This window comes from Equus asinus, unplaced genomic scaffold, assembly GCF_041296235.1.
Source record: "Equus asinus isolate D_3611 breed Donkey unplaced genomic scaffold, EquAss-T2T_v2 contig_2, whole genome shotgun sequence".
In the NCBI taxonomy this organism is placed as follows: Eukaryota; Metazoa; Chordata; class Mammalia; order Perissodactyla; family Equidae; genus Equus; species Equus asinus.
The window spans coordinates 843308-858279 of NW_027224849.1; positions in this window are offsets into that span (position 1 = coordinate 843308).

Below are 14972 nucleotides of genomic sequence, written 5' to 3' on the forward strand. Positions count from 1 at the left end.
CATCATCCACCCATCCCAGTGCCCCTCGGGTCCCACTGCCCATTCCCATGCACATTCCCCCCGAGGCAGGGACAACCCCCAGCTTTGTTTGACTGTCTCCACTGGAGTCAATACACATCACCTTCCTGGTAAGTGCTGAGGCTGTCCGGGCCACCTGCGCAGATGGGGGATCCACCCAAGGACCTGGCAGCACTTCAGTGAGTGCCCATCCCCCACCAAAGGGCCAGACTCTGCCCACCTTCCACTCTCTCCCACCTCATTCATCGGCACAGCCACCCTGTACAGCAGGTGCTGAGTGTCCGTCTCTACCGTCCCCTGTTCGCTAGGGGACAGCGAAGGCTTGGGGAGAAAGAAAGCTGCCCAGGTCACAGTGTTGATAAGGGAGGGAGCAGGGATTTGGACCCAGATCATCGGAATCCCGAGCAGGGAATGGCAGGTGTGGGGCGGCTCATGGCACCGGGAAGGCAGGGGCCACCCACCCCGCGAGCTCCTCTGCTCACCGCAGCCATCCTCGTCAGCTGCTCTGCCACCAGCTGGGGAGGGAAGTCCAAGATGTTCGGCTTCTCCTCCCGCAGCTGGTCCTCGGTGGTCACGGCCCAGGGGCAGCTGGGCTCTGAAGCTGCCTTTAATGATGGCCCTTGCTCTGGTCCTGGAGTGGCTGACTCAGGGGCTGCTGGCTCCAGCTCTACCACACGTGGTGAGACTGGAGGTGCAGCTGGCTCCAGCCCGGGGGATGGCACTGGCTCTGGCTCTGGAAGTGGCAGGAGCTTTGGAGCTTGCTCTGGAGGAGGATAAAGAGAAAGTTTCACCCACACACCTGACAGTTTCTATGCCTTTCCAAAGATAGGAAGGGCTCCACTGCCTCTAAGGGAACGCTAGCCCATGAACCTCAACACAGACAGTCTTCCCAGACTCCAGTCCCCTCACCTTTCCGTTCGGCCTCAATGGCCTTGAGATGCTCCAGGTGGCCTGGCAGAAGGTAGGCATGGCCCTCCACGTGGGAGCCACCAAAGCTGACGTGCAGAGTGGCCAGCTGCAGGGTCCAAGAGGGAAACCGCAGGGGCTCCCTGCAATCCTGCCCTTGGCCCAGCCAGGTTCCCAGCAGGAAATAGATAGCACTGCGTGGAGGCAGATGGGCCAGAGAGTCAGTGGCCTGGCCTTTCCTTAAACACTGCCCTCCCAAGGCACTCATGTTAGCATCTGTGCCCCTGTGCCAGACCCTCCCCCTCCAGAGGAGGGCCCCATCCCAGCCCTGAGCCCTGGCTGGCTGTCCTGGCTGTGGCAGGCCTGCTCATCCAGCAGGCTGAACACAGAGTCTGTGAGAGTCTCTTGTTCCCACCGATACTCTCCTCCCCAAGGGTCTGGACACAGCCCACCCAAGCCCTGCATGAATGTGGGCCACTGGAATGAAGACTCCAGCAGACTTGGGAGCAGCTTGCTCACACACCTCCTACTATGGACCTGGCGGTGGTGCTCACAAGGGGTGGATGTGGAGAAAGGGAGGCAGGAGGGGCTGGGACTCTGCTGGGAGTGGGTCTCTAGTGAACAACGCAGCCCAGCCTCCCTTCCAATTCTCAAGGGGCCTGGGACCCATGCACAGCTCTCTTTGAGTCCAGTCCTGCCGGAGTGGAAGCCACCAGAACTCAGCCCTCCCATGGGAATCACAAGATGGGTGAGATGCAGGGTTCTCCCAGGCCTGACCCGGCCACAGCCTCCATCCTCTCCCTGCACCCTGTTTGCTAGAGACAGGAGGCCGTCCTTCTCGACCCAAAGACCACTCACTTTGGGAGGTGGTCCTGTCCTCCAGCATCCCGCACGCATTGGGCCAAGCTGCCTCCATGTGTCCCAAAGGGGATGAGGGCATCGCCCGGGATGGAGGGTAGATGGGACCTGTGAATGATGTCAAGTGTGACTGTCTGACTCTCAGATTAGAGGGGAGGGCCAGGGAGGCTGTCTGCTTCAGTCACTGAGTGACACTTAGTGTGTCCAGAAGTCCTGCTCAGAGTAGGTCCTTCATAGACATTGTTGAATGATCTCCAACCAGAACCACCCCGGGTGTCTGAGTGGGCCGGGTCCCCTCTGTGGCCCTAGAGATCCCTAAGTGGCTACACCAAGGACAAGCACCAGGACCAGCTGGATGGCATCTCAAACTCCTTGACAGGGTGCTCTCCAGGTGCTTTTCCAAACTCAAAAAGCCACAAGCCAGTGAAGGGAGAGGAAGACTACTTTCCGTGGGGGACAGAGAAATAATCACCACCAACAACCACAGCATGGCCCACCACCCTCTCTGCAGAGCCGGGCACCAGGGCAGCACCTGGAGGGCTGATCCCATTCATCCCTGGGAGAAGCCTAGCAAGTTCATCCTCTGCCACCCCACCTTTCAGAGGAGCCAACTCAGGCTCAGAGAGATGCGGTGACATTCCCAAGGCAAGACACACAGCTGGCAGTGGGCAGAGTCACCACTGTGCTGAGGAGGAGGTGGGCAGTCACCTGGGAAACAGCTGGTCCAGCACCTGGTGGGCTGTGCTGGAGCCTGAGTAGCTGCAGAGGGAGGTGATGACACTGCAGAGGACTCTGCTGGGGAAGGCTGGCAGCACAGTCTCTGAGAGCCTCTGCATCATGCCTGCCTGGAGGCCACGCATCCTGCAGGCCTCAGTGACAGACAGAGTGGACTCATCTTCACTCTGGGTGGGACGAGGAGGGACACAGAGTCAGGGTCACCACTGCGAACCACCAGTGTTATCGGGGTCTGCAGCTGACCCAGGAACTCCTAGCCCTTCCAGACATCTGCGACAGGAGAGCCAGGGGTCCCAACTCAGCAAAGTTCTGCGCTCTCAAAGTACAATCTGACTTTGGTCCTGCGAAGGATTCCACATTGATCTCCCTCAAGGCCATTTGCTTGCTGAGGGACAACAGAGCTCCCTCTGTGAAGAGCACCAGCCCAGTGAATCCTCAACAGACACCCCTCTCTAGAGAGGAGAACAGAGGCTTTGGCATGCCAAGTGGCTTCTCTAGGTCCTGTGGCTCAGAACTGAGAACCGCCCAAAGTGAGGGCTGAGGGACATCCCCTCTAACTGCCTGAGGCTTCATCAGACCCTGACCCGGAGGGAAATGTTATGTGGCCACCTCACCCCTCCCAGGTCTGGAAACAGTGTACAGGGCAGTGACACGTTCTGAGAATCCCTTTGACTTCCAAACACGCTGATGGTTATTTCTTTTACATTAAAGGGAGTTTGGAGACCCTCGTTATCAAGGTTTCATTTTCAAAAAAAGGCAAAATTCAAAGATACTCAGGGCCTATTGGGAAGCGACAACGACAGCAACGTTTTCTCTAATCTTCCTAGGAAAATGCAAAGAGTGCCCTCCTACCCTCCTATGCAGCTGATGGGGAGGAGCGGAAGTCCAGATTCCTTTGGGAATGGGACTGTGGGACATTCATGGGGGACAGCCCTGTTAGGGTCCCAGGAGAACGGCAATTTGAGGTTGGATTCTGGGCCTGCCCTGGTCATCTCAGGGGCCTGGGTGGGAAGACCCCTCCGTGCCCACTCTCACCTCAGAGCTGCCCTGGTTATTGATGATGGCGCGGTGCAGCTGGTCCCTGTCCAGGGAGATGGAGTACCCGAAGCCATCCGCCAGATCTTCCACCACCTCCTGCGTGCAGCTCTGCAAAGACAGTGCCCGAGAGCCGGGCCGGGATGTCTCAGGCACCTGCCTCGACTTGGCCACAGGAGGAAACCCCCGCACAGATCAGGTACCGAGCAGCATCTGCCTAGACCTCTAGCCAGGGAGGGAATGAGATGACACCTGGAGGGCTCGGGACTAACCTATGGGTAGAGGAGCTTGGTTCCCAGCACCCACTCTCCCATCCTGCTGGCCACCACCTAGGCTGGGAACACGACACACTGCCAGGCTTCCAACACCGAGCAAATGGCTCCTGCCCAGGGTGGGTCCCCGCTCAGCACCGCCGTCCCTCTCTCACTCCCCTCCGACACACAAGGAGGCTCAAATTGTTGTGCGGGTGGCATCCAGTTGTGGCCTAACCCTGTTGGCTTTCCCTGTGTTACCTGAGTCCTCCTCCTGCCAATTGGACAGAGGTGGTGCAGGTGAGGGGCAAGTCAGTGTCTATAGTGACTGAAAAGGCTCTTTTTCTTGGCCTTCCTGAAGCCAGAGCCTCCACAACTCGGGAGACAGCAGGAGAACATCCTCTTGTCTTCAGTGTCGCCACTCAAGTGGGCTCGATAGGATGCTATGTCTAGATTGTGGGCGCCTGGAGACCAGTGTGCTAAGTTGTGTTGGGGTCTGTCTCCAAGGAAGTGAGGTCACTTCCTCAAGTTTCCCTTACCTGGGCCCCTTCCTTCAATCACACCCACCAAAAACCTCTCTGGGATCTTGGCTGCTCACCCTCCTTGCCCATGTCACCTCCAGAACTGTACACAAATAGCCAGCACAGATCCCAACACAGGACCTTGTGATGGAACCAAGGTTCCAGCTTGAGGACATGCAGCTGAGTTCCGACCTCTTTTTTCCTACAAGCTCTGTGTCCTGGAAATGCCCATGGGCCTCCCAGGGCCTCCTCAATCACCCAACCTGCACGATGGGGGCGAGGCCAGAAATAGCTCCCTCAGGACGTCCTCAGGTGTAGAAGAGACAATAGCGACAACACCTGTGGTCTGGTTTGCATGTGTCTGATGCACACACTTAGAGATGAAAGAATGACAAGAAGGGGTGGGATGTAGTGTGGAGTACCCCTCAAAACAGGACTGGGTTCCAGCTGTGTGACCTTGAGAAAGTCACTGCCCCTCTGGGCCTCATTCCCAGGTCTGCACCTTTAAGAGGTGGAAATTAGGGGAAATTCAGATACTTCCATTCACTGGCATGAAACCTTGCACGGTCTCCTGTTTGACAGAATCAGACCCAAGTGCCTCGTGTCGGCCTATGTGGTGGGCAGCCTCCACCATGGCTCCTGGTGCTCACTGTCTTCTGCTGTGCGCGTCCTTGTGGAACACACAGTGGTCAGAAACTGGCTTCTGAACAGAATGCAGCCAAGGTGATGGGATGGCACGCAACCCAGGGTTAAGAATAAAAAGCCTGGCCCTTCCTTCTTACTCATTTTCTCCAGCCCCCTCCCTCTTTCCCTCCTCCTGTTTCCATCTTTCTGTCTCTCTCTCTGCCTCTTAATTCTCTGGAACTGGGGGAGCAAGTGTGCATGTTTTCAGTTGCCCTATGAAGAGGCTCCATAGGAGAGAATGGAGGGAATGATCGGCCAACAGACACGCAGGATCTCAGATTTTCAGTCCAAACAAAACCCATCAACACGCATGTGACTGAACTTGGGACCAAACCCTCCCCAAGTCGAGCCCCAGTAGAGACACAGGCCCTGCTTCAGAGAGACCTTGAGGCAGAAGCACCCAGCCGAGCCGTGCCCTCTTCCTGGCACACAGAATTTGTGAGATGTTAAGGATTTGTACTTTTTGGGTGCAACCTCTTGGAGCAATGTCGTCAGAGAGCGATGGCAAAAAGCACAGCCTACCAGTTCCCACCACATGGCCCTGCCGTGCCCCCATCTGCCCTCCACTCCCTTCTCAGGCTCCTTCTCGCCACACCCCCACCCTCTGCCCTTCTCTGGTCACACTCACTTCTTCCTGTGAGTCTCTGCACCAGCGGTGCCTTCTCCCTGACTCTCAAACTGTTCCCAGATACAGGCCGGCGTGCCTCTCATCTGTCACTCTGCTCACAGCAAATGTCACTTCTGTGAGGCCTTTCAGAGCCTCCCAGGCACAGGCTCCACTGTCACAGGTCTCCCACCTGCAAGGGCATATCATCATGTCCTCCTTCTTGGTCTCATCTGGATAAAGTGAGTCCATGAAGGAGGGCTTTCTGCTTGGCGGACGAGGAGGCAGCTTCTTCCGGTTTCCTCAGGATCATGACTGTCTCTTCTGGGCTGAATGTTTCCCCTCCCAAGTCCATTGTGAAAGGAAATTCTCATTCCCTTGCTTTCAAGGGTCTGGTTTCCCCAAGAACTCAGGGAGACTGGCCTCTCCCTGGAATGCGGCACCAGCCCCTACTCCCAAAGCCAGAAAATTAGCACCCAGCTTGAAACACCACCAGATCCTGAAGTCAGTTCCTGCTGAGGCCTCCCATCCACTTTGTAATCCCATGGGAACTCCTGAGCTCACCTTTCCCCTCACACCCAGCTCCCAGCCTGCCCTTGGCTTCTTAGAGGAACAGTGGGATTTCCCAGAAGCACTCCCAGACTGGGCAAGAAATGTTTTGAAATGTTCTCCATGTATTTTCCAGGACATGGGATATGGGGAGAAGTCATTTTGGTTGTGTATGTGCAAGAGTTTTGATGCAAATAGCATCTTTTTCAGACAGAGATCAAAGAGTGGGGCTACTGGGTATAACAAGAAAATGGATACACTGAGCCAACGTCTTCATGGTGTGAAGTCATAGGGAGCAAAGAACATGGTTGAGAGCAGAGAATATGGAGCCACAACTTATGTTCAAATTCCAGCTCAATCACTTCCTTGATATTGGTAGAGGGCAAGTTATTCACCTCATCGGTGCCTCCCTTTCTTCATCTGTTGTCGGCAAGAATGATAAGCGTACCTAATTTGTGAGAATACGGAGAGTATTAAAGGAGTTAATGATTCAAAACGCTTGCAACATCCAGCACATTGCATGCCCTGTACGCATACATTATGAATGAAATGCAAATGTTCTTCTGACGCTATCTGTTTGCTCCAGACGGGAGACTAGGGGCTGGAAGGAGGTAGACAGCACTCCCTGAGACAGCACGTATCGATGAATGAACAACACTGTTGAAGGCATTACCAATGGCACATCCACCTCCCTATGGACATTCCCAGGCACAATCACACCCAAGCATCCCTCCTCTGTCCTGCATCATCTTCTGGGATTCTATCCAGGAATCACTGGGGCTTCTTGAACCCTGGGACCCACACCCACTACAGGTTCTCTTCTCTCTGGCAGCAAACCCCAGGCCTTGTCCTAATGGCTGCAGCCCACAGGCTCTTCACTCTGATCCTTTTCTTCACTTGAGGGAGAAGTGCCATCCCCAGAGCTGGGCACACACAGTGTGAGCCTTGGAGGGAATGTCTCCCTGGCCGGTGGCAGGTGGAAGAGCACCGTGAAGGAGTGGGATTTGGGGAGAGTCCTCCAGGTGTGGTCAGCCAGGGCATTTTTCAGCAAGGACTTGTCTGGTTGGTGGACCTTGGTGGCGAAAGAGTGGCGGGGGCAGCATGTTTCAGAGGTCCTGGCACAAGACGATCCATAGGATGGTCTTCAAGTCAGAATCAGCCTAATGAGGTCCAGCTCAATCCACGTTCATCTGTTCCCTGACTGGCTCACTAATCCAGGAGTGATTTACAAGAGTGATATTCGTGTTCTAGCATCTTTTCATTGATTGGCAGGAGCTATTATTCTTTACAAAACTTGTATATTTTTACATAGGAAAGGAAAGGTGAGTTCTGTAACAACGCTTCTTACAAAGTTCTCCCTAATGTATTGAATCACTAACAGAATCCACCGCTGGGAACCTCTCGAAAGATCCTGATCTTTACTCTCTGGTGTTAGATCTTCCTGGTTGGTAAATTCTCTTGACTCCTGGCTGCTTTCCTGAGGTTCGTCCACTTAGGACAATGTAGGACTGCAACCTCTTGCCACTTGAGAAGAGTAGTGCAACTCTATGATGACGTTGGTCTTGTTTTCTATGTGTGTGTGTGTGTGTTTGTGTGTGTGTGTGTATGAGACTGTTTTCTGCATCTTGCCATGCATTCAGATCGACTCCTTTCCTTGGAAAAATTGTCCCTAACCACGTTCTCTGGGCTTTATTCTCATGGCTTGAACAGTGCTGTACAACAGTAGAATTTCTCAATCTGTCTTATGGAATTTAATTTTTTTTAGTAGCCACATTTAAAAAAGTAAAAATAAACAGGTGAAACTAATTTTAATAGTATATTTAAACCCATTATAACCAAGCTATTACCATTTGTCCATGCAATCTATATAAAAATTAACAATGAAATAGTTCACATTCTTTTTTGTTTTAATTGGGATCTACTAATCCATTTAGAGCACAGTCTTCATTCGTCAGTTGTATATTTTCTCATCTGCAGTATCTGTGTTGAGATACTATAATGCTCACAGAGGTAACATAAGATTCACTTATCTAAGGAGCTCCAAGCTTATCAAAGTTTCCCACTGAACAAGCATGTCAGATGAATGATGAAAAGCCCCTATTGGTCTAGTAAGAAAGGAGTCAGTGTGGCCTTACAAGGGAACAACCCATAGAATGGTGAGGGCAGATGGAGCATGGGGTTTTCTGAGGAGGTGTTTGCAGGTGAGGCCACAGAAACACATAAGGTAGATGACCTTTTCTTACTGGTTCATGTCAAAAGGGAAGGAGAAGAGACAGCAATTTCTCTGTGAAATATCAGGCAAGTTAAGGGACCCTGAATATGTATGAAGGAAAAAGAAATGTGGGGAACATTGAAAACAGGCTTTGTGGAAAATCAAGGCATAAATATGCCAATCCATAAAAGAAATTAGAATTTCCAGGCATTAGGGATGCTTCCCAGTTGATGCAGCTGATTTTGCATTTACACTGGTACCAAAAAAATCCTGTTTTGTCATAAGATCATAAGATTGGCAGCAGCTAAGGCCTGGCTGATAATCAGGATCTTCTGGGGTTGAAATTTTACAAGACACATATGATGAGCAGTAAGAAATTTTGGACGGCTCCAAGGGAATTACTGAGATCACAGACCACAGATTGCAGGAATGGCTGGGTAGGAGAAGAGAAATTAAGCTGAGAACACGGTGATGTGGCATCACTTCCGATCTTGAGGAATGGGTATCTGTTGTATGAGTGTTTGACCAAAATCCGGCCATCAGGGATTTGTGTGGGTTAATACGTTTCTGAATTATTTATTTTTGAACATGATCCTTTGGGTTGATGGAAACATGTGGGACAGGGGAGTCAGTCACTCAGAGTTGGGCAGATGACAATTTCACAACTGGTTCAAGCTCTAAAGGAGCTATGAACACCAGCTGGTCAATGGGAGACACTATCTGCACAACAGATCCTTAGCAAAGCACATATGTTTATAATGTCCAAAGGACTCTTACAATCCAATAGTTTAAGAAGACAAGTGACACTTCCCTGCTTACTAGGAGACAGCAGTTCAGGCATGTGATGAGCACCAGGAGTCCTGCCAAGCAGATGAGGACGATGGCCCAGAAGGGGAGGTCTGGGGAGACAAATGTTGGGCTGAGCCACCTCCTGCTATTCTCCCAGGGCTTCTGCTGTTGCCCACTGTGCTCAGCAGTCCTTCACATGGTCTGGCCACCTTTCATCATCAGCCAAGACCCTGTGTGCAAGGTGCCCTTTGATGAGGCACAGCATTGAGATATGAAGCACAAGCCCCACCTGGGCTAGGACTTCCTTGAGACTCACTCGAATTCTCAGTCAAGGCATCACTTCTGTTGGCAAAGTACCCTGGAAGTCAATAAAATGGAGAATACATGTGAATGTGTTTTACTTTTTTAAATAAAATTTTTGAAACAGGTAGAAAAGGAGAACAATATTGGAAACATCCATGACCTGATTTAACAATGTAAACTTCATCCAGTTAAACCATGTTTCATCCAATGTGTAAATTATTCAGACCTGCCACCCATGCTTTCTCCCATATTTTCACTGGAATATTAAAGTCAAGTAGACATCCTGATATTTCACCCCATTTCAGTTTGCATATCTGAAAAATTAGGACACTTTGCTACATAATCCAAGGCCATGATCACGTTACAAGAGTGTAACAAATTAAATCAAATTTATACCTCTGGGCACAGAGGACTGAAATTGCACCAGGCCATCTTATGATGGTGAGGGGGAGCATGGGCCATCACTTGGCAAGACCATGGGTAAATTTGTAAATTCCCTCTCAAATGATTTCTTCCCTGTCTAGAAGCACATTCCTCCCCTTCTCCTTTACCATGTGTTTCATACTCATATGCCAGGATTCACCTACAGTGGAATTTCCTTCAGGATGTCTTCTCTGATTACCAATCCCAAGTATGGAATGGCTCGCATCAAATCATTTATAACTTTCAATCATCTGTTCCTGTTATTGCCAACTACGCCATCTACTCTAGGGGGTAGAGACACAGAGCACTCATTGGGCACCGGGGGAGGGTTGCAGGTCCCCCTACTTGTGCAACCTCTCTCCAGGTCACTTCTTAGAGATGTGTTGTCCAATATGGAGTGGCAAATGCCTTTTTACATTAAAATTAATTCTAATTAAATAAAATTAAAAGTCTAGTACCTCAGTAACATTAAAAATCAGTACCCATAAAAACCAATGACAATGCCGCCCTTCAAGTACTCAATAGTCACATGTGGCCTGACAAATGGAAATGGCGAGCAATAGGATATATTGGAGTATATGAGGAAGCCATTTGGTGTAAACCTAATCGGCCTGACTTTCTTTCTCCACAGGGGCCTGACACGGTCATCAAGCATGCATTGCATATCTGCTTTAAACATTTCCTATGGCAAGAACAAATGCCCTTAAGATAAAGGTGCAACTTCCCCCAACACTGGCGTTTCCTTAAGGATAAGCATCTTTCCTTAGGCTAGGAGCTGATTGTTGTGCTCATCTTTGACCACCCAGCTCACCTGTGACCACTCAGCTCAAAACAACAGACCTGCCATTCTGCTGTGTCCACTGAGACAGCAGACCTACCTGCTGTGTCCATCAATCGCTGTGCCGACAGAGCAGTCTCGTGACCATTGTAAAAGGGACATTTCAATCACATGTGAAACATCCTGTTTGGGGGTATATAACCGCTCTGTACACCCCACTTCTTTGGTGCCCTTCCTTCCACTGGGAAGAAAGGCCCTGAACCATGGTCCTCACATTTTAGCTCAGAATAAACTCACCCAAATTTTCATTTATAGATTGGTTACGGATTATTTTCGTCAACATTTCCTGGCATAGTCGTGGCAGGATGTCAAAGAAACCCAAGGGAGACCACTGGAAATCTACACTGAACCAGCATTTGGTACCAATAGGGGCCCATTGAGCCCCCCTGGATCACTGCATTCTTCAGGTGACCCTGGTGAATTCTCCTGAAACCCAGACCTCCTGATTTTATGTTGACAGTCCAAGAGCTTACATGAGCTCGTTAAGGTCTTAAGACTATTTGTCTTAAGGGGTACCGGTACATACCCTCGGTAAGAGGAACCCAGACCTCCTGATTTTATGTTGACAGTCCAAGAGCTTACATGAGCTCGTTAAGGTCTTAAGACTATTTGTCTTAAGGGGTACCGGTACATACCCTCGGTAAGAGGAACCTAGGAGGAATTTGCTAGGCCAGAGCAGCCTTGAGGAACTTTGGAGTGAATGGGGAAGGCTGACCTTTTTAATTTGGCTTTAAAATTGGAAAGAATTGCATCTGTAAAGTCTGAACAAACTGCTTGATAGAGAAATGAGAGGCTGCAGGGGTTCAGCTCTGAAGAAAAGGGACTCCTGCTCCTCCTGGCCTTTACCAAAAGGAGTCCTTAGGTGACTAAGGGCCTCAGCAGGAGTGTCAGAGGATCAATCCTCAAGAAGTGCAGCGGTCCCATAGGGAACTCTATTATCATTCACGTTACCTAGTTATGGGCCACTCCTTCCTCCCCATGTCATCCTGCCACCACCAGCCGCAAGCCAAGCCTGCAAGAGTGAGAAGAGCCAGCTGCGGCCGCCCACCCAACCCCGGGGAGAGCCCCGTGGAGACCGGTCACCCTGACCCCAGTGGGAGCCCGGCTGTGACATTCAGTGATGATTGGCGTGTGTGGTTTTAGCCTCCGAGCTGTGGGGAGATGGGATGCAGCTACAGACAAGAACCCACGGTGAGGGCCTGGTGCTGGAACAGCCCCATCTTCACCCCAAAAAGGGGGGACAGTGCTGTTTGCAGGACGCTGCCCTGAGACTTGGTTTGAGGCATTTTCTGAAGGGCCCAAATCGTCTGACCTCTTAAGCCCTCTCTGAGGATGTGCTATCTCCCCAGGTGTCTGTGACTTTGTCCTCATGCTCCGTGCTAATTCTGCACTTTTCCCCCGTGTTCAGGCTCCCTCATTTTTTGCCGAGCCAGGTCATGTTGGGGTGGCCATCTGCTGCCTGTGGGGAGGATTTTGGGTCCTCATCCCAGCCCTGCAGGAGAGCTCGGCGAAGGGTCTGCAGCATCCCGGGCACAGCCGAGGATGCAGTGATGACTCCTGGCACCAGCCACTCTGAATTAGAGAGAAATGCGTGTTGTGCAGGTAGTGACTTAGCAATAAGTTTAACGAAGTGTGTTTGCCTCTGACTCTTCGAGGCGGAGTCTGAGGGAGGCTGTAGCTCCTGGAAGGTGATCCCAGAGGCAGGGGGACCAGGTAAAGACGGGGAGGCAGAAGCTCTGTGGGGCTGTGAGTTGAGTGGTGGCCCCCACAGGCCCTGGGCCTCCATCCCTCATGCCTGCTGACTGGCATGTGGACCACCCGCCTCTCAGCACCATCACCCAAACAGCCGCAGGGAGCCACGGTCAGCGAGGTCCCCGGTGGCAGGATGTGACTCCCCACTCCTGGGCTGTGGTCCTGCCTGTGGCCAGCGAGCTAGTTGGAGAAGCTGTCCCTGCCTCAGTGGCTGGAGCTGCCAGTCCCCACCACTGGGGTTGCAGTCGCCTTCGCTGACTCGAGGGGCCCAGCTCCACGGTGTCAGCTCTGGTCTCCAGAGGACAGCTGACCCTCTCTGCACACTGACCAGCCACGCTTCACCTCCACCTAGCTCACTGAAGACCACCCTCTGTGGGCCAGGACCTCAGTAGGGAGCCTGGGCCAGCACAGCCGTGTCACCAGCCCTCATCACCACCTACCCTGTGCCAGTCCTTGTGGGTCCACCCGCCCCGTTTCCCTGGGTCCTGATGGTTTGTGTTCTCGGGGTTTAATCTGTTTGCAGGATTTCTGTCTGGCATTGTGCTGGGATCTGACCCTGGTCATTATTCTAGAAGAGCGGGGGGAGACCAGCCGAGGTGAGGAGGACGATGCTTACACAAGGCCTGGGAGGCCTGGCATGACCTCTGGCCTCCAGGTAAGGGGGCCTCTGTCCTCTGTCAGGGAGAGGGACTGCCCCTTCCAGCTCAGAGAGCCCAGGACTCCAGGGGCGCCTGTCTGAACCTCCCTGACCAGGCTCCGGGCACCCTCACTGCCTGTGGGTACTGACCGCGATGTGGAGGGCCGTGAGGGCCCACAGCTACCACCCCGTGGATCAGCCACACGCTGGCCATGCCAGGGGAGCAGCTGCAGCTGTTCAGCCTTCACGGCAGGCCCCCAGGGATGCCATGCTCTGTCTTCAAGGCTCTGCAGCTGCCTTCCACAGTCTTTCACCATGCAGCCCCTTCACCTGCCCAGCCGTCTACATCACCAGGAAACCCAGGCTCCCCTCCCACTCCCTCCACCGAGATTCTCTGTAAATGGGATGTCAGCTATGACGGGGTGATCACCACCTCACCTTCCAGGGGCCAGGGCCCTGCCAGCCCCTGAGCAGGGTGCCCACCTGCACAGTCCCTTCCTGGGGCTCTGCCCTCAGTGCTCCACCCCAGAATCTGGGCTGAGACGATGCCTTCTAGAGAGGCGACCCCAGGGAGCAAAGGTGAGAAGAGAGCCAACAAGGTCCTCATTTCTACCGGAAGGGAATCATCCAGTCATCCAGATGATTCTGGAATGACCTGGAACCATCTATAGCTGCTGGTGCCTCCTTCTTGCCTTCTCAGAACAAACTTCCTTCTGTCTGTCCCTGTGGCCTGAGCCACTTGCAGCTCCTCACTGGCCCCTCCACTGCCCGTTACTGAGCCTCGTGCGGCGCGTCACCTACAGACCAAACTTGTCACATGCCACCACCTACAGACCAAGCTCGTCACATGCCACCACAGCTCTCACAGACCAGGAGACCAGAGAAGACGTGAGGTAAGCTCCTGCAACAGACTCTGTGGCCCTCTGATAAACACACAGGCCATTAGGAGGCTGTTCTCCTTGCTCCTGCCAGCAGCAGGGGAAGTAGGTGGCATGAGGGGCCTCGAAAATATGTCCACAGGGGAGCTACTGTAGGGAAAAAAGGGTCACCACCAACAAACCCCATCCAGTCCAATCGGCTTTGTGGCCAGGAAGCCAGGGGGACCTTCTCTGCCCTGGGCCCTCGTCCCAGGGAGGCAGCCCTGGCAGCGTCCTTATTGTCCCCGGCTCCTGGGACCGGGACTCTCGAGGTGCCCATACCAGGGTGGTTTGCATGGCCAGGAGCAGATGTTTCCCTCTGGGCCCTCTGGGGCTCAGGATGACCCCGCCCTGCAGGTGGCAGGAAGGGGGCCCGGTGGCTGGAGCCAATCTGGTTCTAACTTTCCATTCCTGTTTTCATTGGCAAAGGGCCCCAGCTAATGTGACAGAGGAACTCCACTCAGATGAAGGAAGATGGCTGGGTCCTGGCTGCTTTGCAGTCTGCTCAGGTCAACACACATTTATTGAGTTCCTACTGCATTTTCTTGGGTCACTTGGGAGATTTTATTGAGTACCTACTGTGTGCTCAGCACTCTCCTATGTGCTGGGGATGCGACCTTGAGCAAAGGTGTCAGTTTGGGTCCTTCGGGAAGCCAGCAACAAGACAGAGTTACACGTGCAAGAAATGTGTTGGAAAATGTCTGTAATAAGTGGACAGGGAGCATGAGCAAGCATGGAGAGGTGCCAGCCCACAGAGGAGGTGGGCAGGAGGTGGGCAGGGAGCCTCGGCCAGTCTGCTGGGTGCTCCAGGGCAAAGCCTGTCATAGCCGAAGTTCCCGAAGGCACTGCAGCTGGAGGCTGTCAGCTTCTCTGGAAAGGTGATCTGAGCAGCCCACCTCCACGGCGAGATGGGTGCAGCTGGCATCTTGTTGGGGGATGC